The sequence below is a fragment of the Pinus tabuliformis genome, chromosome Q (genome assembly GCF_031772625.1).
Source record: "Pinus tabuliformis cultivar Carrire ecotype Pingquan chromosome Q, CPIR1, whole genome shotgun sequence".
Taxonomy (NCBI): Eukaryota; Viridiplantae; Streptophyta; class Pinopsida; order Pinales; family Pinaceae; genus Pinus; species Pinus tabuliformis.
The window spans coordinates 955,644,096-955,668,284 of record NC_142296.1 but is presented as its reverse complement, the minus strand read 5'-3'; positions in this window follow the sequence as shown (position 1 = coordinate 955,668,284).

The window sequence follows — 24,189 nt, the reverse complement described above, 5'->3', positions numbered from 1 at the left end:
GGTTGTAACATCATATGTGGGTTCAGAGGCAACTCATCTCTCTGCAATGGCCTGCCAGTCCTTTGACACACGTTGCACGCCCTTCAATAGGTTTTTGAATCCTTATGGAGGGTTGGCCACCACAACCCTACGCGTAGAATCTTCTATGCAGTCGCCCTTCCTGCGTAATTCCCTCCCGCAGCAGCCCCATGACCATCCGCAAGGATACTACTGATTTCAAATTCCGATACATATCGTTGCAATACTTCATCAAACCCCATGTTTTATAGATGTCCAACAATGATAGAAAAGTTTGTCGTGCACACCACTGACTCATTTTTCTGTTGGGTGGTATAGCCTTCTAAGGCAGTTCCTGTCATTAAGAAGTGTATGATGTCTTCATAGTGACCATCTGCAATGCACTTCAAAGAGTTACGCATCAAGCAATCATTCCTCCAAATTAGTGGGCTCTTCTCCTATTCCAATGCGCGATAGATGATCTGGTCCTGCGTTCAGTCGTCCAAGATTCACAATAACTTCAAAGTCATAATCATGGAACAATAACAACCACCTGCAGATTCTCCCCCCAACACAAGCTTATTGACCAGATATTTCAACGCAGAGTGATCCATATACATCTTAAAATGTCCACCCAGAAAATAGTTTATAAACTTCTGGAGCACATATACCATGGCTAGTCCTTCGCGCTCAGTGGTGGAATAGTTCTTCTCAGCCTTGGATAACTTCATGCTTGATAATGCTATAGGATGGCACAATTCTCCTTTGCCATCATGTGTCAGTACTGCTCCCAGTGCTATACATGATGCATCTGCATGTACATGAAACTCCTTCTCCCAATCCGGGAAGACTAAAATCGACACGATGACCATTTTTCCTTTCAGCACATCCAAACTTTTTTGACAGTCCTCGTTCCAACAGAACGTGACATCCTTTTGCAACAACTTCTCCATAGGCGTGGTGATCTCGGCATAGCCCTTGATAAAATTACTATAGTACCCAGTATGTCCCAATGTTGCGTGCAGCTGTTTCACACTCCTTAGCGCCTCCAGGTTAATTATCACTACGATATTCACGGGGCTTACCATCAATCCCTGTCTGCATGCCACATGACCTAGCAAGATCCCAAAAGGGACACAAAACAAACATTTCTTCAGATTGAGCGCAATCTGGTACCTTCAACAAGTATCTAACATTGAGCACAAACTTGCCACATGGTGTTTTACCAACCCAAACACATTCCAGTCATCAAAATACACCTCCAAAAACTTATGAATGAAGTCTTTCAATGCAACAATGACTACACGCCAAAAAAAATTGCAGACATATTCTTTAATCTGAAAGGAATTACAGTTTACTGAAAACATCCTCGTTCAGTCTCGAAGGCCGTCTTGCTTCTATCTTCAGGCACGATTTTCATCTGATGGTAACCAGAGAACCCATCAGTGAAGGAGTATGCTTCCTGGCCACTTACATTATCCAATACCTCATCAGGTAACGGAGGCGGGAAAGGATCATGCACGCAAGCATCATTCAACTTCCTGAGATCTACGCATATCATTATTTCATCCTTCTACTTCTTTTCATGTACCACCATTGGTCTCACCCAATTAGAATCCTCTACAGGGTCAATGATGCACGCCGTGAGCATCTTCTCTAACTCTAAGCGGACCTTCTCCTTAGCTTAACCGGCTTTGCGTCAGGTTTTAACGTGATCTTCATAACACCCAAGTCTCGTATTATCCCCTTTAACTCTGTAAACTTGGTAAGGAAAAAATCCCGGTATTCACGGAGAAATTCAGCGACCTTATCTATTGTCGCGTCATCCTAGTAATCTCCAATCTTCACGAATTTGGGCTCCGCCTACATGCCAATATTTATATATTTAGTTTTAAGTAGTGCGGTTATATCAGGATTCTCGATCGGTGGTCCCTTGACCTCGCGATGACCCTCGGTTTCAAGGATATTAATATTTCGAGGGTCCTCGTCTTCTTCTTCAATAGTCATGTTATAGCAGTCCAGCACGTGGCTCAGTTGAGTAGTCCAATCGAGTTGGATCAGATCCAAAGGATATTGCGGTATCCAAAAGATCATTGCTTTAACTTCTTGTAGTGCTTCGTCAATACAGTCAAACCCATCTTCGAAGCTGAACGTCATTATGAACCCTTCGCATAAAATATCTCATTATTTTGTGCCATGGTGGATTTTTGTCTCCAAGTACAAGTTCCTCGAGATGACATCCAGGGTGTGACAAAACAAGTGCACCCATTCAGGTTGGGGCTCCGCTCCATAGGCCTTAGCCCATTTGGCCAATTGTCCGGGCAAATCATCCTTCCCATCATACTTTTCTGTCACTCGTACCTTCGACTTCCCAAAGCATGTTCTCATCATCCTCATATGCTTGCGCCAATCATCAAAACTACCCTTTGTGGGCCCTGACCCAGGTTCAACATTAGTCAGCCAAACAAATCCCTACACTACTGGCCCTTTCGGCATCAGCCCGTGGAGCGCGGACCGAAGTCTCACCCGAAGCAGTATGGGGGGATGTTGGAACCAATTTTCTGCACCCTGAGATGGTTGTGATGCCAATTTATACCCCCTTCTCCTGCCTTCACCCCGGTCACTAAACCTTAGGGATTATTGATCTACACTCTATCCCTCCCTGGAGTACCTTGGCGAAGGTGTACGATTGACCTTCACGCAGCCCTAACCAGCAGTTCAGGTACTTTCGCGTTCCTATGACGATGTATTGTATAGGTTCCCAAGTTATCTCAAGTGTTTTACTTATTCTACCAATCAATTACAGTTATCATCACGTAAACTGATATTCTTACTTGTGTTCATTCATGTTGCTAATGGTTGTCAAAATGGTCTTAAGAGATTATGGCCGCCAAGTGTTTGGAAAAATGCCTCAATGGTTGTATATTGTATGCTTGTAAATTGTTTATCATAATGCGTCAATGGTTGTAGCTATTTACATTTGTGAATTGTCTTCTAAAAAATGTCTAAGTGAAATTAGGATTTGTAACCAAGAATTTTCTGGAATATCTCAATGAATATGCGTGATAATCCCATTGAGTTAAAATCCATGTTGATAAAGTGAAATTTGGGTAAGTGAATTGTTGTAATGTCAGCCTACATATGAATTCATAATTATTGGGTATCACTCCTATAGAATTTGAACTCTCCTTTTACCTAAAGAATTCATAAGCACGATATTTAAAATAAAATCAAATTAGTAACTCTTGAACACATTTATTTGCAACAAAAATAACAATTAGCTTGTTGGAAAGTGTGGCTCATAAAGTTTGATATCTATTCATCCCACCAAAGACATTTTCTTTTAATATGATTTTTTAGCTTGAGGATCAAGTGATGGTTGGTGTTTGGTAGTTTGGCTTTGGATTTTGAGTGAGACGTTGGCTTTAGGCTTGTCTTGGGATTTGGAAACAAAAACAAAAAATATATATATCACATTTTGAGTCTTAGTGTTCAATATTTCTCTATAATATTGATGGTTGGTAACGTGGGACCTTAAAAAGACGGGCAAGAAACCAACCTAATGCTTTTCGATAATGACAACATTCAAGGCATGGTGTATCTACCAACCTCCCTGGAGACAGCCTCACCCTATCAAAAAGATACAGAAGCTAAGCCCCTGAAATTGCATCGATTGAAAACTGCCCATAGTTAAAAGCTTGGAGGCTGAAATATCCCATGCCTCAAAGATCAAATCAACAATAAACTACAATAAATTCCCCACCCTAAGACCCTCATGGTGCTTGGAACGAGGATGAAATATTGAAGAAATATCTAGCCTTTAGTAGATGAATCCACGTGCACGAAGAGAGTGGGAAACATGTCCAACACACTTACCATAGGCCAGCTTGCCTTTGATGACATACCAATGATGCCATTTAAAACATTAACATCTACCACTGTAGGATGGGCAAAAAATCTTGGCTAGTGAGATCAATTTGACATGTTTCACTTGATGCACTAATGTAGTCAACTTCCTCTTGCGAGAATGAGATAAATTATAGTTAGTGAGCCTCATGGATTCACTTTAAAACCGGACGATGCATTAACAATTATTTTCCCTGCTTCATGGACATAAGCAAGGTTTCCTTATGTCTCTACCTTTTCGTTCTGGCTTCTCAGGATGTGGAAGTAGGCCTTTTGAGAGAATGAATCCTGAATAATTTTGATCTTGCTTATAATGAGGTTGAGGCAGTTGTTTTTTGAAGAAGATCCCTTTTGAAGGTGATGGATAGTGATGATAGAATCTCCTATGATAACGATTTTAGAGATATCCTCTCTTTGACCAATTGAAGATCAAGAAAGAGCTCGTAAATTTCTGCAAGGTTATTCATCCTCTGGCCTATCCCCCATGAATATAACACATCATTTTCCTTCGAAACTAAAGAAAATCCCTCCCCCTCCTACCACCCCTGTTTTTTCTATTAAAATATGTTTATTTATCTATTTTTTTAATTCATTCCATATTTGTTTTTTAGCGAAACAAATTTTTGTTTCCATTTACTTTATTTTATTTTTAATTTGTTGCTTTTTTAACTTTTTTTAAAATATTTTTTCTCTTTTTTTTGTTATGTTTGAATTTTTCTCTTTTATGTTTTTTTCCTTGATTTTTTTTGTTTTCTTTTTAATAACTTTTTTATGTTTGAATTTATTATTATTTTTTTTATAAGTTGGCTTTGGGTCCTTCTATTTATTATAAAATACAAATTGTACATGCAAGTTCTAAAAAAGAACTAGATGGTCTCATTCTACCCAGAGGGAAACCTAGTTTGTTGACCATCTAGTGGAGTCATATTCTAACCAAAATTTAAATGTCTTGATCAAGTTTAGAAACGTTAAAAACATTGAAATATCACATTGACCTCTAACACTAAATTGAAAATGCGCGGAGGCTGCTAACGGCTTCCCAATACAGTCAAACCCATCTTCGCAGTTGAACGTCATTATGAACCCTTCGCACAAAATATCCCATTCTTTTGTGCCATGGTGGAGCTTTGTCTCCAAGTACAATTTCCTCGAGATGACATCCAGGGTGTGACAGAACAAGTGCACCCATTCAGGTTAGGGCTCTGCTCCATAGGCCTTAGCCCATTTGGCCAATTGTTCGCGCAGATCATCCTTCCCCGTCATACTTGTCTGTCACTCGTACCTTTGGCTTCCCAAAGCGTGTTGTCATCATCCTCATATGCTCGCACCAATCATCAAAACTACCCTTTGTGGGCCCTGACCCAGGTTCAGCATTAGTCAGCCAAATAAATCCCTACACTACTGGCCCTTTCGGCATCAGCCTGTGGAGCGCGGACCAAAGTCTCACCCGAAGCAGTATGGGGGGATGTTGGAACCAAGTTTTTGCACCCTGAGATGGATTTATACCCCCTTCTCCTACCTTCACCCAGGTCACTAATCCTTAGGGCTTATCGATCTACCCTCTATCCCTCCCTGGAGTACCTTCATGAAGGTGTACGATTGACCTTCGCGCAACCCTAACCAGCAATTCAGGTACTTTCGCGCTCCTATGACAATGTATTGTATAGGTTCTCAAGTTATCTCAAGTGTTTTACTTATTCTACCAATCAATTACAGTTATCGTTGCGTAAACTGATATTCTTACTTGCATTCATTCATGTTGCTAGTGGTTGTCAAAATGGTCTTAGGAGATTATGGCTGCCAAGTGTTTGGAAAAATGCCTCAATGGTTGTGTATTGTATGCTTGTAAATTGTTTATCATAATGCATCAATGGTTGTAAATATTTACATTTATGAATTGTCTCTAAAAGATGCCTAGGTGAAATTAGGATTTGTAACCAAGATTTTTCTATAATATCTCAATGATTATGCATGATAATCCCATTGAGTCAAAATTCATGTTGATAAAGTGAAATTTGGGTAAGTGAATTGTTGTAATGTCTGCCTACATATGAATTCATAATTATTGGATATCACTCCTATAGAAGTTGAACTCTCCTTTTACCTAAAGAATTCATAAGCATTATATTTAAAATCAAATCAAATTAGTAACTCTTGAACACATTTATTTGGAACAAAAATAACAATTAGCTTGTTGGAAATTGTGGCTCATAAAGTTTGATATCTATTCATCCCACCAAAGACATTTTCTTTTAATATGATTTTTTAGCTTGAGGATCAAGTGATGGTTGTTGTTTGGTAGTTTGGCTTTGGAGTTTGAGTGAGATGTTGGCTTTAGGCTTGTCTTGGGATTTGGAAACAAAAGCAAAAATATATATATATCACATTTTGAGTCTTAGTGTTCAATATTTCTCTATAATATTGATGGTTGGTAACGTGGGACCTTACAAAGACGGGCAAGAAATCAACATAATGTTTTTCGATAATGACAACATTCAAGGCATGGTGTATCTACCAACCTCCCTAGAGACAACCTCGCCCTGTCAAAAAGATACAGAAGCTAAGCTCCTGAAATTGCATCGATTGAAAATTGCCCATAGTTAAAAGCTTGGAGGCTGAAATATCCCATGCCTCAAAGATCAAATCAACAATAAACTACAATAAAATTCCCCACCCTGAGACCCTCATGGTGCTTGGAACGAGGACGGGAGATTGAAGAAAGATCTAGCCTTTGGTAGATGAATCCACGTGCACGAAGAGAGAGGGAAACATGTCCAACACACTTACCATAGGCCAGCTTGCCTTTGATGACATACCAATGATGCCATTTAAAATATTAACATCTACCACTGTAGGATGGGAAAAAAATCTTGGCTAGTGAGATCAATTTGACATGTTTCACTTGATGCACTAATGTAGTCAACTTCCTCTTGCAAGGGTGAGATAAATTATAGTTAGTAAGCCTCCTGGATTCACTTTAAAATCGGACGAGGCATTAACAATTATTTTCCCTGCTTCAAGGAGATAAGCACGGTTGCCTTATGTGTCTGCCTTTTTGTTCTGGCTTCTCAGGATGTGGAAGTAGGCATTTTGAGAGAATGAATCCTGAATAATTTTGATCTTGCTTATAACGAGGTTGAGACAGTTGTTTTTTGGAGAAGATCCCTTTTGAAGGTGATGGGTAGTGATGATAAAATCTCCTATGATAACGATCTTAAAGATATCCCTCTCTTTGACCACTTGAAGATCAAGAAAGAGCTCGTAAATTTCTGCAAGGTTATCCGTCCTATGGCCTATCCCCCATGAATATAACACTTATCATTTTCCTTCGGAGCTAAAGAAAATCCCTCCCCCTCCTACCACCCCTGTTTTTTCTATTAAAATATGTTTATTTATCTATTTTTTTAATTCATTCCATATTTTGCTTTTTAGCGAAACAATTTTTTGTTTCCATTTACTATATTTTATTTTTAATTTGTTGCTTTTTTAACTTTGTTTTAAATATTTTTTCTCTTTATTTTTTTATGTTTGAATTTTTCTCTTTTATGTTTTTTTTTTCTTGATTTTTTTTTTGTTTTTTTTTAATAACTTTTTTGTATTTGAATTTATTATTTTTTTTTTTGTAAGTTGGCTTTGGGTCCTTCCATTTATTATAAAAGACAAATTGTACATGCAAGTTCTAAAAAAGAACTAGATGGTCTCATTCTACCCAGAGGGAAACCTAGTTTGTTGACCATCTAGTGGAGTCATATTCTACCCAAAATTTAAATGTCTTGATCAAGTTTAGTAACGTTAAAAACATTGAAATATCACATTGACCTCTAACACTAAATTGACAATGCGTGGAGGCTGCTAACGGCTTCCCAATACAGTCAAACCCGTCTTCGCAGTTGAACGCCATTATGAACCCTTCGCGCAAAATATCCCATTCTTTTGTGCCATGGTCGAGCTTTGTCTCCAAGTACCAGTTCCTCGAGATGACATCAAGGGTGTGACAGAACAAGTGCACGCATTCAGGTTAGGGCTCCGCTCCATAGAACTTAGCCCATTTGGCAAATTGTTCACACAAATCATCCTTCCCGTCATACTTGTCTATCAATCGTACCTTCGGCTTCCCAAAGCGTGTTCTCATCATCCTCATATGCTCACGCCAATCATCAAAACTACCCTTTATGGGCCCTGACCCAGGTTCAGCATTAGTCAAATCATCTTTGAAGTTGAACGTCATTATGAACCCATCGCGCAAAATATCCCATTCTTCTGTGCCATGGCAGAGTTTTGTATCCAAGTACCAGTTCCTCAAGATGACATCCAGGGTTTGACAGAACAAGTGCACCCATTCAGGTTGGGGCTCCACTCCATAGGCCTTAGCCCATTTGGCCAATTCTTTGCGTAGATCATCCTTCCCGTCATACTTGTCTATCACTAGATTTTGAAAAAGCTTTCCAAGTTGAAACGGATGCTAGTGGAGTTGCAATTGGAGCGGCTTTAAGTCAGGAACAGAGACTAATAGCATATTTTAGTGAGAAAATAAATGAAGCTAAGAAGAAATATTCCTCTTATGAAAAATAATTTTATGCTATTGTGCAAGCTTTAAAAAAATGGAGATATTATTTGCTACTAAAGGATTTTGTATTGTATTCTGACAATCATGCATTACAGTTCGTAAACAACCAGCCAAAATTGAACCAGAAGCATGCCAAGTGGGTAGAGTTTTTGCAGAGTTTTACTTTTGTGATTAAACATACAAGTGGTAAGTTGAACAAAGTTGCAGATGTTTTGAGCAGGGTAAATTTCATTGTGCAATAATTAAAAGTTGGGGTTGTAGGATTTGAAGAAAGATGATGCAGAATTCAAAGACATTTATGCAGTTTTACAAAATCCAGCGGTTCATAATAGAAGCCAGTGGTTGTATTATCTTATCCAAGGAGGTTTATTGTATAAAAGTAACAAACTGTCTATTCCCAAATGTTCTATGAGGGAAAACATAATCAAGGAGAAACACAGTGGAGGGTTATCTGGACACTTTGGACAAGACAAAACCTTTGCTCAGATAAATGCTTTTTACTACTAGCGAAAGATGCAAACTGATGTTAAGAGATTTGTTGAGAAGTGCAGGATCTGACAGCATGCTAAGGGGAGAAGCCAAAACACGGGATTATATAAGCCATTACTAATATCAGACCGACCAAGGGATGCAGTTAGTATGGATTTTATTTCGGGATTACCTAAAACTCAAAGAGGAAATGATTCCATTTATGTTGTGGTAGATAGATTTTCTAAAATGGAACATTTCACTGCATGCAAAAAGACTAGTGATGCAACATATATTGCTAATCTGTTTTTTTTCAAAACTTTTAAGGTTACAAGGATTTCCTATAAGTATTGTGTCTGATAAGGATGCAAAGTTTGTTGCATTTCTGGAGAACTCTTTGGAAGAAACTAGGTGCCAACCTTAGTTTCAGTTCAGCATATCACCCTCAAACAGATGGGCAGACCAAAGTGGTAAACAAAAGCCTGGGAAACATATTGAGGAGTTTAGTGTATAAAAATCCTAAGCAGTGGGATTTAGCACTTGCTCAGGCTGAGTTTGCTTATAATGATACTCCAAACCAGAGTACTGGGATGAGTCCATTCCAGATTGTTTTTGGGATGAATCCAAGAGGTGTGTATGAGCTCAGAAATTTGGGCAAACAGGAGACAAGAAGTGCAAAGGCTGAAGAGTTTGCAAAGCAGATGCAGAGACTACAGGAAGATGTCAAAGACATATTGTAGGAAAGTAGTGGCAAATACAAACAGAGAGCTGATATGAAGAGGAGAGAAAAATAATTCCAAGTGGGTGATCTAGTGATGGTATACTTGAGGAAAGAAAGGTTTCTTGTTGGGACTTACAACAAATTAAAGATGAAAAAGATAGGGCCATGCAGAATTGTGAGAAAGTTTTCAACCAATGCTTATGAAATTGAATTGCCAGAAGGGGTTGGAATATCCCCTATCTTCAATGTTGCATATTTGTATCCATACAAAGAGACAGAGTCAGAGCTACAAGATGAACCTGCAGAAGATGAAGTTTAGACTTTAAATTGGGAAGAACAAATGCCAAAGACAGTCAAGAAAGAGGTGGAAGCTGTTGTGGAGAAAAGAGTATCCAAAAGAACTAGAGGACATGTTTATTTTCAGTATCTAGTCAAATGGAAGGGACAGCCAATGGAGGATGCCAGTTGGTTAACAACAGCAGAATTACAGAAATATGGAGTAAATCCTGAAAGTTTGATGAATGATTCTTTTCTTCCCCAGGAATCTGATGCAGGAGCATCCAAACTTAGCCAGCAATGTGATTGTATGTTCACATGTTGTGGCTAACATGAAATGAATTTCATTGACCTAAGTGGTCAAATCAATTTTTAGTAGAGAGGGTTGGATCTCTCGAATTTATTTTTACTTCAATTATTGTAATAATTAGAACATTGTATTATTTTTAGAATAGGCAATAAGTTGTTAGGATAGGTGTGTATCAAAGCTTGAGAGTAGGGATTTAATTGTTGAACTGATAAAAATAGAGATTGAGTTGTTAATGCAGTTAGAATAGGAATTGATCCATTAAAGAGGAAAAAAATGTAATGATAAGAAAAGGAGAGGAGCGAGAGAAAGAAAATAAATAAATAGTAAATAATTAAATTAAAAAAAAAAATGGTTTGAGAGTGAAAGAAACAGAGGTCAGACAAATTGATGTAATCAAGCTGAGAGGGCCAAGACTTTGTAATTCCTATTTACTTGAATAATTGATCTAAGTGTGGTGTGTACGTGTTGTTCCTGGTGCAGAAATTCCTTTGTAATCTGCGTATCTGTGTTCTAGACCCTAACCGAGTATTATTCTTCCATTTATGTGTTTTATTGAAAATATCAGTTAAATAGCATTAAGGGTTTTATTTCAAGTCCGTAGACTAAGCACTAAACCCCTTTTCATTATAAAAGTGTTTCCTTCAAAGTTCCATGAGGAACCGTGGGTAGTATTCCAAAACAGTAAATGGTATATCGCGGGGTATTAAAATGGTAAATGGTATTTTTCTAAAATGCGCGATTAACCTAAGGTGGCGACACGTAGCACGGAGAAACCACTTATCTCGCGTGCTCTCGACCTGCTATCTATCATGCTAGTTATCACGCAATATTGTGCGACATCCGTTGGATTTGGGTAAACGAGATCAATGGTGAAGATTGAAGCACTCGAGGAGTAGAAAAGTCAAAGTGGGGCTAGCGGAGATTGGTCAAGTAACTAGGACCTTCAATGTGAAATCCACACGTATAGTCTGATTAATGTGTGGTTCATTAGTCTTACAATCAAAAAATATTTTGGATTCGGTTGTCCACATCACCTTTAGTGACCTTCCATCATTTATTTGTAAACATGGTTACACAGCCTTCACCTCCCAACTGCCCTGTTGAAATTAGATTTTTCTTCAGATTTGGAACATGCCTTACCTAATTTAATAGCCATTGGTTTCCATTTTGTTGCTTTATAAAAAACCTTACCCATTCCAATGATTTTATAGGGTTTATCATCACCTGGACAAACCTGTCGAAAATCTCCTTAAATATAATCATGAAAATGTTTCCTATTAGGTGTGGCATGGAATGAGGCCCCTGAATCTACCACCCAGACATCAATAATATTTTCTAATGAAAGAATTAAATCATCTTGCAACACATCACCTCTCACATTCGCTTCATGATTGTTTTCTTGCTATGCGTCTCCTTCTTTTCCCTTCCGCGACTTACAATATTTCCTCAGGTGTCCTTTCTTCCCGCATTTCTAGCACACTATCTCCGATCTAGACTTGGATCTTCCTTTCCTTGACTTACTGTGATATCCTAGTCTCTTTCCTCTTTCCATTTTTCTTTCCCTAGTATATGCAGTCAAAGCATTACCTGATGTCTCACCAGATATTTTTCGTCGCATTTCCTCACTAAGGATGGCACTGACAACATCATCAAACTTTAAAGTACTAGATCCAAAGACAGAGTCACTAATGGCCATAACTAAACCATTCCAACTTTCTAGAAATGAGCACAGAAATAACAGAGCCCTAACTTCATCATCAAAATTTACCCCTACAAAACTTAACTAACTGGTAACCAAATTAAAATTTATTTAAATGATCAACAACAGATCCACCTTCTCACATCTTCATATTAAATAAATGCTTCATAATAAATAATTTGTTTGAGGCTCAGGGTTTTCCATATAGTTTGGCCAATGTCGTCATTAAACCCTCTATTGTCATTTCCTTTGAAATTTTGAATGCCACAAACACTGCCAAACACAGATGTATTGTTCCAAGTGCCTTTCTGTCGAGAATCTCCCACTTTGCGTCTATCATACTCGTCGATTTCTTTGTTTTTCCACTCAATGGTAGGTACAAAATTTTCTAATGTAGATAATATTCCATCTGCATCTTCCACGCCTGGTAGTTTTGGTGGATAAATTTCTCCAACCAAAACCTACCATCTTCTGCCATTGCTCCCACTCAAACCAATAACCCTTCTCTCTTGTGAGTTTATCAGTCAAATAGACCTTCGACTCTAATACCAATTGTTAGAAAATTATATATTACAGAACAATAGTACACATAAAATATTTCAGAAACATAAAGATAAAAAAACACAAAAAACAAGACAGACACAGATATACGTGCTTCACCCAATTTGGGCTACGTCCACGGAGAAATGGTCAGTCCTTCCTTTTATATTATCCAACAAAATGAAGAGATACAAGCTACAATAGGTCCGGTGTAATTTCCTCATCGTTCTCACACAGACTCCTCTCTCTTTCTCACTCAAAATACACATACACAGTCGTAATACAATTCCCTCATATAAACTGAGAGTTGCCTTCTAGGGAAAAAACCCTAAAGTAGCATAGCTTCTACCATCATATCATCTACCTAATGAACGACCCAGATTGACTACGAAATTACAATATTTTACAAGACAATTTTACATTTATTTATAGCTTCGGGGACATTGCCCCTGAACCCCCACCAGGGGGGGTTCATAAAATCACTGTCGCCCCCCCCCCCCAGACCCCCCTGATGACAATTAAACGAGTAGCGTCGTTTCCACATTAGGAACTACGGTCCAACACAGCAATACCTCTAAATAAAAAAGATAATCAGGCTCCACACCCAACAGTGTTACCTATTCCTTCTAGGATCTTTGGATCCCAAAATTGAATTGGGAGAGAAAATAACTAAACCCATTTAGGAGTTGCCATTATTTTTTCTTGATTTGGGTTGTAGCACTCTTCCCAGTATCTCATAAAAAGGCCCACATTGTAGAAGAAGTGCCATTCTCAAAAACACTAGCTTTGTCCTCTAAATTTGCAAAGATGATGATGAAAAAACCTCTAGTGCCCAGTTTCAGATCCACATTTCCTTTTGTCTTCCATTTGAGTTGGATCCATTTTATCAAATCTCGCTCAGAAGGCTAGACCCCAATGAATTTATAGATCATTGTGTGTTATTTCATATACTTTCGGAATTTTTCCAGCTTGTTGTTTGGGATCACAGAATTTGGTCATTCGGTAGCTCTCGGCAAACATTTCCCTCAGATCCTGGCTTACTCTTGGGGGGTTTCAACTCTTCCTTAGGTCACACTAGTACATAGCTTAGCTTCATTTTTACTACGCTCCCCTAATACTACATTTCGATTGGAGGCGATCTCTCCCTTCCCACCTGTCTCGATCTTGCACTGTGTTAGTCGTTGGTCCCTTTGCAGGCTTTCACCTTCCTTTGTTAGATCTGCAGTTGTCATATGCTTCAGGCATAGCTGATTCCACAAAACCTTGCAAAGAATGGTACAAGAGATTCAATCTTAGGGTTTTTTTTTAATTTATTATTATTATTATTAATGGTCATTTTTATTTTTTTCTAAACTTTTTTTAATGTTTTAATATTTTTTTACTTTTTTTTTAACTTTTTACTTTTATTTTTTTATGTTTTAATTTTAATTTTCTAATTCTTATTTTGTTCTTATTTTCTATTTTTATTTATTTATTTGTTTTACATTTTTTTTGTTACAAGGCATATGTCGATGTTTGACTAGCAACTTGACCCTAGTATGTGTCAATCTAATAGTTGATATTTAAGTTTTTATTACAATGGATCAAGTCCACCCGCACTATTTATCAATTTGATGGTTGATTTTTAAGTTTTCATTGCAATGGGTCAAGTCTGCCCCCACTACGCATCAATTTGATGGTTGATTTTTAAGTTCTCGTTGCAATGTGTCAAGTTGTTTTGTGCAAATATTTAAAAAGATTTATACTATTATCATTTAAAAAAATTATTCTTGGTATAATGACTCTTTGATTTAGGTATTCATTTTTAAGGCATTTTTTAGTCATGGTATTTGGTTTATAATGTTTTGATTGAAATGTGTTGAAATTTAAGGTTTTTTACACTCATAATATTTGGTTTTAATTACATGGCTGAAAAATGTTGAAATTTTAAGTTTTTTTCAGTCATGATATTTTACCTTTAAAAATATCATCAAAACTATTGGAATTTTAAGGTTTTTTTTAGTCCTCATATTTATTTTCAATGGCATTGCTAAAAAATGTTGAAATAATAATAATAATATTAACATTATGCAACATCAATACTTTCCGATTTTGGGGCGTTTTTTCATGTTTGTTGTATAAAAATTTTAGATTTGAATGTCATTGTTAAAAAAAGGAAAATTGACCTGAAAATAAATAAATCAATTAATTAAATAATTTTTTTTTAAAAATGTGTTTACAACATCAACAATTTTCGTTTTCTCATTTTCGGGGTGTTTTTTCATATTTACTACACAAAAATTTTGGTTTTTAATGTCGTAGCTAAAAAAAAATTGGTATTTTTACCCAAACAACAACAACAACGATGTGACATTAATACTTTTCTTTTTCAGGGTATTTTTCATGTTTTTAATGCAAAAATGGGGGTTTTTTTGCTCGAGTTCTCGTTTTGAGGTTACAGTTCTCATTAACTTCGTAACTTTGTTTAATAATAACCGCCTAGTTACTCTACATTCGTTATTGATTTATTCATTAAGTACTTTATGGAAACATGGTCAGTGTGCAAAATTATCAAATAACCTATTATATAATGCCATAAATTGTTAATTGTATGTATCACCGCAAGAAACTCTTTTTTTGTCACTTTATAATTCAGTTATGTGAGAGATATTTTTGGTTTTAAAATAAATTTCATATGGAATATTTCCTTCTTATTGTGCTTGAAAAGACCCAATGACAATGTTTGATGCATCCATATATAAGTGAAATGGGAAGGACTAATTTGGTCCTCTCAAAATAGGAGCTTTGGACACTATATTTTAGTTCTTCAAAGGCACACTAGTAGCCCTCTACCCACACAAATTCAAAATTTTTATTAAGCAAAGAAAACAAGGGGTGAGCTATTTGTGATAATTCTTCAATTAAATGGCGATAATAACCAATATGTCTTAGAAAACTATGTACCTCTTTCTGTGTTCATAGAATAGGCAAGTTTAATTTTACATTTATCTTTGTCGAATCCACTTGAATGCCCTTTGTTGAGATGTGATGCCTTAGTACTATACCTTTAGTCAACATTATGTGACATTTTTTGTCACTAAGGGCAACATGGATTTCCTTACATCTTATTACAATTTTGCTAAATTAGCTAGGGAAAGACTGAATATATTGCCATATGTTGTGAAGAAATCCATATAAATTTCCACGTAGTTTTGAATTAGATCATAGAAGTTTCCAATCATGACTCGCAAGAAATTTGTTGGAGCATTACAAAGCCCAAATGGTAGAACAAAGTGAGAAAACGCTTCCTAAGGAATGGTGAATAGTCATGTCCAAGTCTTTTGGAGTGATCTAGATTTGGTTATGTCCATTTAATCCATCAAGAAAGAAACAAAAATATTTCTTCACTACTAGTGTATCCAAGACCTAATCAATAAGTGGCAACAGGAAGTGGTCCTTATGTATAGCTTTATTAAGTTCCCTATAATCGACACAAATTTTCAATTTACCATCATTCTTTAGTACAATAACTAGAGGGGATACTCATTGGCTGTCAGAAATGGGATAGATGAAGTTGGTTGATAATAACTTATGCAAATCCTCTTTAACTATATCCCTCAGTGTTGGATTCATCCATCCTTGGGGTTAACAAATGGGTATGGACCTCTCCTTGATATAGTTATGCGGAGTACATAGGTGAGGATGGATTCCCTTCATGTCAATGTATTCCCAAGCAAAAGCATCGTTATGATTTTATAAGACTTGGCCAAATCATTCCTTTCATTGTTCAATTAGCCCTTGATTAAATTTCAAGGTATTCTTAGGGAAAATTTATATAGTTTCTAGTGTTAATATTGTCTCTTCACTAGAAGAGTGTTCATGTTCCACTGGTGGTTCATTCAATGCAACAATAGAAGCCTAGACTTCGAAGTCCATAATGTGAGTGAGATCATGTGTGTCAGGTGAAGAGGAGGAGGAAGTTATGAAGTCACCTATCTCCTTATTGTCAGTTGTATCTCATATGGCTAGATATTGGTCTACGATGAGGACCTTATTGGTAACTTCCTCTTGATTACTTTATTCTCCATTAGCCCAAAATGGTGTTTCATACTAGGCCTGGCAAGAGGATACAGGGTAAAAAAAATCCAACATCCTATGAGAAATTTTAATGTTATCAAACTTGCAACATATGAAAGCATACGTAGTAGCCATTCATGGCCTTCCCAAGATTAAATGATAGCCTCCTAGAGAATACTTGGGTTGTGGAACCATAAAGTCATTGTGATATTCCCATGAATCCACTGAGATCACTACATCTTCCAAGATTCCTTCTGGTTTGATGGTTGATCTATCATCAAATTGTAGTACTGTGAGGATATGCCTGAGATCGAAATGTCTCATAGATTTATGATTTTGCAAGTCATAATATTGATGGCATTCCCGAGCTCAATAAATGTGTTTGGGATAAAGGTATGGTTTATTTACACATTTTTTATGAGGCTCCCATGATCTGAGTATTTGGATACAAGAACTCCCCCCATAATAAGGTATGATATCTTACCCATGACATGAATAGTTTGAGGATCCTTTAATTCTCTATCATGTTTCCTCAATCACAACTCCCTTACTACTTTTGAGTAGATAGGGACATATTTGATTGATTGGAATGGCATATGCATACATACATTTCTAAATTCACCTAAAGATCAAATTAAGGTTTCGTAGTTGGTTTTTCTAGGTCCGATATTTCTAAGTAAGGAGGAATTTGTGGTTCTTGGTGGACTTGGTCTATTTTTTACGTATATGGACATTGAATCAGTTCCACTTCTTTGTTCAAAACTTCCTCATTAATATCTTTAATATGTATAGGAGGTTGTTCATTGCTTAAGGTCTTCCCTGATTTCAAGTGAATATCATGGTACTTTAAGGAAGAGATGGAGTAAGTTGGGTAAGTGGGGTAAGTTTTGAGCACAACAGCTTGGGTTCGTTGGGCTTCCTTAGTGGTATTTTGGCCAGGAACAGGTTGTGCATGTAGTTGTGGTCGAGGAGGGGCTAATGTAGATGGTTTCATTTGTGGAGAGGGAAAAATTTGCATGGGTGGTTGCATTATAGCTTGTTGAGGGCCTCCAAAAGTGGGATTACTCCACCCTTATTTCCAAAGTTGATTTGGGGTGGAGTAGTGTTAAAGAGTGCAACTAGGGGCTAATTTCCCTTCCTAGAATCATGTTATGAATAAACTATATATAAAAATAATATAAATAACTATAAATAATAACAATCTTAAATAATGAATAATTAACCAATAATTAGTGTTGAAGAGTCATGTATCCACGGACATGACCATTTGTGAATTGGTACCTACCTAGGTATATAATTGGGACCCTCTGTTGTAATCAAATCGTCTCATATATTCTTGTATGTATTGTTGATGTTCTATCTACAATTACTATAAAGCATGATAAGACATTGAAGTAATTGTTGCAAGCATATAACATATGATGGTTGGGTAAGAAAGAACCACGTAGAATAAGGATACTACATAGAAGGATTAGTCCAATACGAATTAAAGTACTGAGATTATCCTTGGACCATACCTTGAGGCTTTGATTTCCATGGTCATTTTTGGGAGATGAAACATAATTGCTCAGGTTCCTCAGCTTCTTCGTAGACAACTTTTTTCTTGGCAAGGATGGACATGGCCTCAATGCATATCACGCATGTCTCAATCTAGTCCAACAGACACTCCTTCAATAGGTGTTTCCTTCTGCACTTTGGACAAAAATTTGTCATTGCCAACTCTGCTTTTGCTTTCTTCTTGTTCATATGCAATGTATCAAATTGGGGGTGTTACACAGTAATTTATCACTGCCTTCCTGTCAGTCACCCTGCTGTGCCCAGAACTCACAATCACAAAGTGTTTGATCCCTGAACTGGCTCAAAAACCCATTTTTCCAAAGTTTCATTCATCAGCGCGTCTGTTCCTAAAATAACCGCGATGACAGGCGCTTCCCAGTGTATTCTGTGCGCTGCCATCGCGGAAGAACATCACTTTTCCGCGATGGTCCACAGCGCGCCTTTCCCGTGTTCTTCCGCGCTGACATGACCTCTTCAGTTATTGATATGCGCTGCCAGCGCGGCAGTTTCCCTATAATCCGCGCTGATCCAGTTTAGGCGAATTTGTTCAAACAGCCAGCCTTCCAGATCACTCCAGGCTTGGTTGTTAGCTTTGTGAATGTCGACTCCCTTCTATGGCATGTCTGTTCGACTCTTTCCAACAACTCCCCTTGAAGATAAGCTCATCCTTCCACCTTTTTAGGAGACTCCTTCTCCTATATAAACTCTCACCATTACCATGAGCAGCTAGTTGGAACTAGTTAGACTTAGCTTTGAATAGCTTGGATTGTACAGAGCTTGTAGTGCTCAGATTGCTGCTATAGGTTTGGTGTGCTAGGTGTGGAAGTGATTGATTGCTTGGGGAAGGTTGTTTGTGACATTTGTGTGAGAGAGAGAGAGTTATTTGTCTTGGGAGAACCATCCTCAAAGGTGAATGCTTGAGATACATGCTGACTGATCCCTCCTGAGAAGGTTATCGACGTCAGAACATTTGGTTGTACTCTTCTCTATTCTGATTAATAATAGATGACTGCTATTATTGTTCCATTCTCGTTTGTCTACGCAATGGGTAAATGTGAATTATGTCTTTTCTGACTGACATATGGTTACTTTACTAGATTTCACGCTTGCGTTTGCTCTCTCTTCGTGTGTGCAGGTGTTCGTTCGCGGGGATCGCGGAGGACTGTGACCAGCCGAAGCGAAGGAACGAAGGCAACATCTCTTCGACAAACGACAGCGCAGGAATCCAAGTAGGTGCTCTTTACTTCTTGTTTAATTGTAACTAGGAACATGCGTGGCAGCATTGTGTGATTGTTGCTAGACCCCCACTGGGCTAGTAGGGATCGCCTCTATCCGTAGAGGGGATTTACCTCTCCAACAGGGGGCTTAATGAGTAAGGATGTTGATTTGAAAACCTTCCAGCATAGTCCTAATTTCTTCTCTTCTAACCTCCCTTTCAGTAGTATTTCTAACTCTTGTAAATACATCTATGAATCCTCTACCAGATTTTGGAGTGCCCTTAGAATACCTTCGACATAGGTCAATGATGACATTGTATGGTTATTGAGAGACATCTCCTCCACACATTTTGTTTAGGAGTTCACTATAGTCATCTTGAATTCCTCTTAATGACAAGACACATAGTGTCTCAGAAGTCAATTTTCCAGCCTTTCTCAAAGGATATTATAGTTGAATCTTAAGGCATAATCTTCAAGACATTTGTCATCATTCTTTGTCATCATATAGATTTTCTCCATTCTTTCTTTATACTTGCAATAATAATGGTGCTTCTCTGGAAAATAATGCTTCATTTGTCTCCAAGTGTGTATATTTCCCTCGCTCATACTCATGAACCAGTGTAGCCTAGCATTCTTCAGTGTGGCAAGAAATAGTTTCAACTTCTTAGAATCTGTCACATAATCATAACTCCTACAAAGTACATCAAATTTGAAGAGGAATGTGTCAATTTCTTCCTTGGATATACCTTCAAAGTTTTATAGAGTTGAGGAAGGAATTCCTTAGTTTGGTTTCCACAAATGATACTAGGGTAGGGAATCCAAAGGTAGTTGCCTCTTCCTTGACTTTGTCGGCCATTTCCTCTTGAGGCTTGTTCTCTTATTCTAAAGGTGCTTTAGGATAGTCAGGAAAAGTCAACTCTTTGAACTGGAACTTCTCACTTATTGGATCTTGAAGAAACAAAGTTTCTAATGGTGCAGATGATGAAACTTGTGCAAATTTGGACTCCTAGCCAGATTTTTCAAGTTTCTTCTTGGCAAGGGAAATTGTTGTGGGATTCAAGCAAATTAATTGATATGCATTGTTAGTTTTATAGGGACTTTTGGTTTGGTATGCATCGTTAGTTTTATAGGGACTTTTGGAAAACCTACCTTGTTGATATCTAACTCTAGGCAAGAAAAATTAGACAGACATCCTATCTAAAGTTGTTATAAAAATAAACCAGTTGCATCGACTGCTGAAAAATATTTTTTTCTACTGAAGCAAGAAACAATCAAAATCAATGAAGAAACCAATACTATACTATTGAAAAGTCCCCGGGAACGGTGCAAAAAATGATGGCCCTTTAAATTACCTCCTAATTACTTAGCAGACAATTGAAGATATATGCATTTAATTATCAATCCAAAGTTTGTATGGAACTTGTGAACTATGATGCACCATATATGCTAGTACAATATGTTTTGTGCTATCGTAGTTGTAGTATTCTAAACAAATTTCACATGGAAAGATATTAAGATGCTTTCACGAGTCACCAAGAGAAATATACACCACACTTGCAGGAAAGTAAACACACTTGCAGTGAAGGGTCAGTTGTTCAAATATTTTAAATGATCTTGAATTATGTAACAAGAATTCATATGAAATGTAATAGCTAACAAATCTATAATAAATCACAAGTTGTACAAAATTCAAACCATGTTGTGTTATAAGGAATCACACCACGAAAATAATTTTAATTTATGGAATGAAAGGTAAATCTAAAAACAGAGTAATTCATTAATTCTGAAAAATAAAGCACTGCAATGCTAATTGCATGGTCGCAACAATGTGGGTTGCAAAATTAACCTTAAAATGTGAGCTATAAATATATTTACACACAAAATGAAACAATAGTTAAATCATGTGTTAGAACCATAAAAGTTGCAGGCATATATACAATCAAGAGTTATGACACTGTAATTAACCAAACTAAATGTTAGAGTTGTAAGATTGTGTAAAGAATAGAATTAGATATCAAAGTTGCAACAAGATGATAATTCCTGGAAACAAAAGAATGTAAATAAAACTATAGCTACACTTTAATGTTATAGATAGTACCTAGCTAAGGAGGGGGGCCTACCTCCTATGATCAGGAATTGGTTAAAGGAATAACAAAGTGTTAGCCAACCAACACACCATCAACTTAAATTGGAAAAGGAACAAAAACTTGTATTTTGGAAATTAAATTATAGTTATAGAGTAGTTGAGTGTCTACAAAATCTAAATTTTAGATTCCAATTGGTTATTCCTATTCATATTTTGTTGTTCAATTTATGCAAGAGTCTGAACTCAATAATGTGTTTGATGGATAGTTATGAGAGTCTAATTGTTCCATCTAGTTACAATGAATTCTTTAGAAGATAGAAAATCAGTCAAATGTTGACTTGTTTATCTATGTAGCAAGTGGCTCTTGGGTCATTCTTTTCTTCTGGAGTAACCAATTTCCTTTGTCACTTCCTTCAGTGGAAGATTGGTTGGTTGACTAACTTGGGATCTCTACTGGTAACAACTATGGGATGATGTGTTGTATCAACTGTCCAAAGTTGTATCTTCTTTCCAATTGGTCAATTGACTAATAGTTGCAACAATAGCTTCTAGTGTGAGTTGCAGCAACATGACTGAGGTGAGTTGTAGAAATGAGGAGTCACAACACGAGTGTCAACACCTTAGAGTCACAACATTATTGTCAAAGCCTCAAAGTTGTGGCACGAGTGTCAACACCTCGGAGTTGCAATGCTTTGGATTTGCAATATTTCAAAATTACAACACTATGTTGGAATAATAAGTCATTGAAACGAGCATCAAGGAGTTGCAACACATGGAAATAGGGAGTTGCACAACCCGGTGGTCAGGAGTTACACCACCTAGTAAGTAGGAGTTACAACACCTAGCGACAGGGAGTTGCAACAGCTATCCATGTGCAATGCCTATGTTGTGCTCTTATCTTAAGGCACATCTACAACTCTACCTCCTAAATACCTTTGGTTAGCATAGAAAGGTAATTATCTCCTTAAATGCATAAGAATGAGAATTAAAATGGCATATTAAGAGGATAATTTTCCCTTGACAAAATGCATTTATATGGGCAAAAATGTGGTTGGAATGATATGAAATGCGAAAAATTTGTGCAAAAGGGTCTTAGATGGGTGTTGGAACGATGCCAAAATGGGCACCTGTCACTCATGATGCACCAACATTGTTAAGTTGAGCATAGGGTTAGTCTCATAATCCATATTGTTGGACATGATTCTCCAAATCTTGTTCTTGATAGGACCAATTAGAGAATTGTTGGACTTGATGCTCCAAGTCTTGTTCTTAATAGGAACAACTAGAGATCCCTTTCTAATTCATGAGTGACAATGTGGAGTACCTCTGTCATATCAACAATTAACCTCTCAATTGCATTATGGATTCTTATAGTGGTTCAAATTGGATTGATATTTGAGCCAAGACTAAAAATAGATTACCTAAGAGTGATTCTATCAAACTAGCCCAAATTGAATCCTTTATTAAATTCTTTTAATGTTGGTCATCCTACTACAGTGCTTTATACATCCCAAAACTCCTCGGCTTTTTGAGATTCTTTATTTCTCATGCCACAACCAAAGTTAATACCAATGTTCAAAGCATATATATATGAGAGGGAGATAAAGAGACTATTGTAAAGTTTTATGAGATCATAAAGGTTGTAGGTTCATTTGATCCATCTCTTATTAAAAGAGATATAAATTATTGTAATTAAAGAGATAGAATAAGAATCATATTTTACATGAAATCAATACATTATACTTGAGAATGAGAGGTACATGAAATCAATAACTTATGCCTTAGAATGGGAGGGAAAAAATACTTTCCATCATTTAGACTTATTTCCACTCTCATTGTGATCCAAACCCATTCACTTTCTTGACAATATTGAATGGGACCTTATGTGAAAATCAATTTGTTAACATTTCTAGGGGTTAAAGTCACTATTAACTTGTACTTACAAGGGTAAAGAGAAATTGGGTCATTTTCCTTCTAGAGGCTCAGGGTCATATATTCTATGATATCCTAGCTCCAATAATGTAGCTAGAAAATAGTCCCTTAAACATGCAGAGGAGAACGTTATCAAGGAGTAATTCAAGGTCTTCAACATTTGATTACCATGGTTCTTAGAGCAGACTTACCTACAGCATGAAGTCACACTAGCAAGCTCTTAGAGGTATTTATTCAACAAACACATAAAACTTGAAAGAATATGTAATCATTCTTTTATTTTATTTTATTTCTCTCTTTCTTTCTTTTTCTTTTCTTTTTCAAATCTTGTCCACTAACAAGTTGGCATTCAAAAAAGATATATTTGACTGCGCGCAAAGGGTTTTCATGGCCAAATTTTGTATTTTTAGGGAATTCCCACAAAATATTAGTTTTCAGACATTCCATGGTCTTAGGGTGCATAAAACATGTTTTCACCATTAGATTTTATTTATTTATTTATTTTATTAATCTAGGAAACTTAGCCTCTAGGGAGTAGCTCAATTGACAATGGTCGTGAAAATGAAGTGTTATGTGCAAGGAGGTTCAAGGTTCCAATCCCCCTATTAATCATTCAAATTTCATTTGAATATTTGTCAAAGGTTCCATGATTAGAGTACACTTCAAAGGCATTATTGCACCATCAAATAATGTCAGAATTCTAGGATTCTAGAAATTAATCTACTTCTTCTTTTTAGTCTGTTGTACAGATTTTGCATCACTATGAGAATATGAAAAAATGATTCTAGTCTGATGAAAAAGGGCCATGTAAAAGGCATGGGTATCTTAGGACTACTAGCAAGTGAGTTTACTCTAGG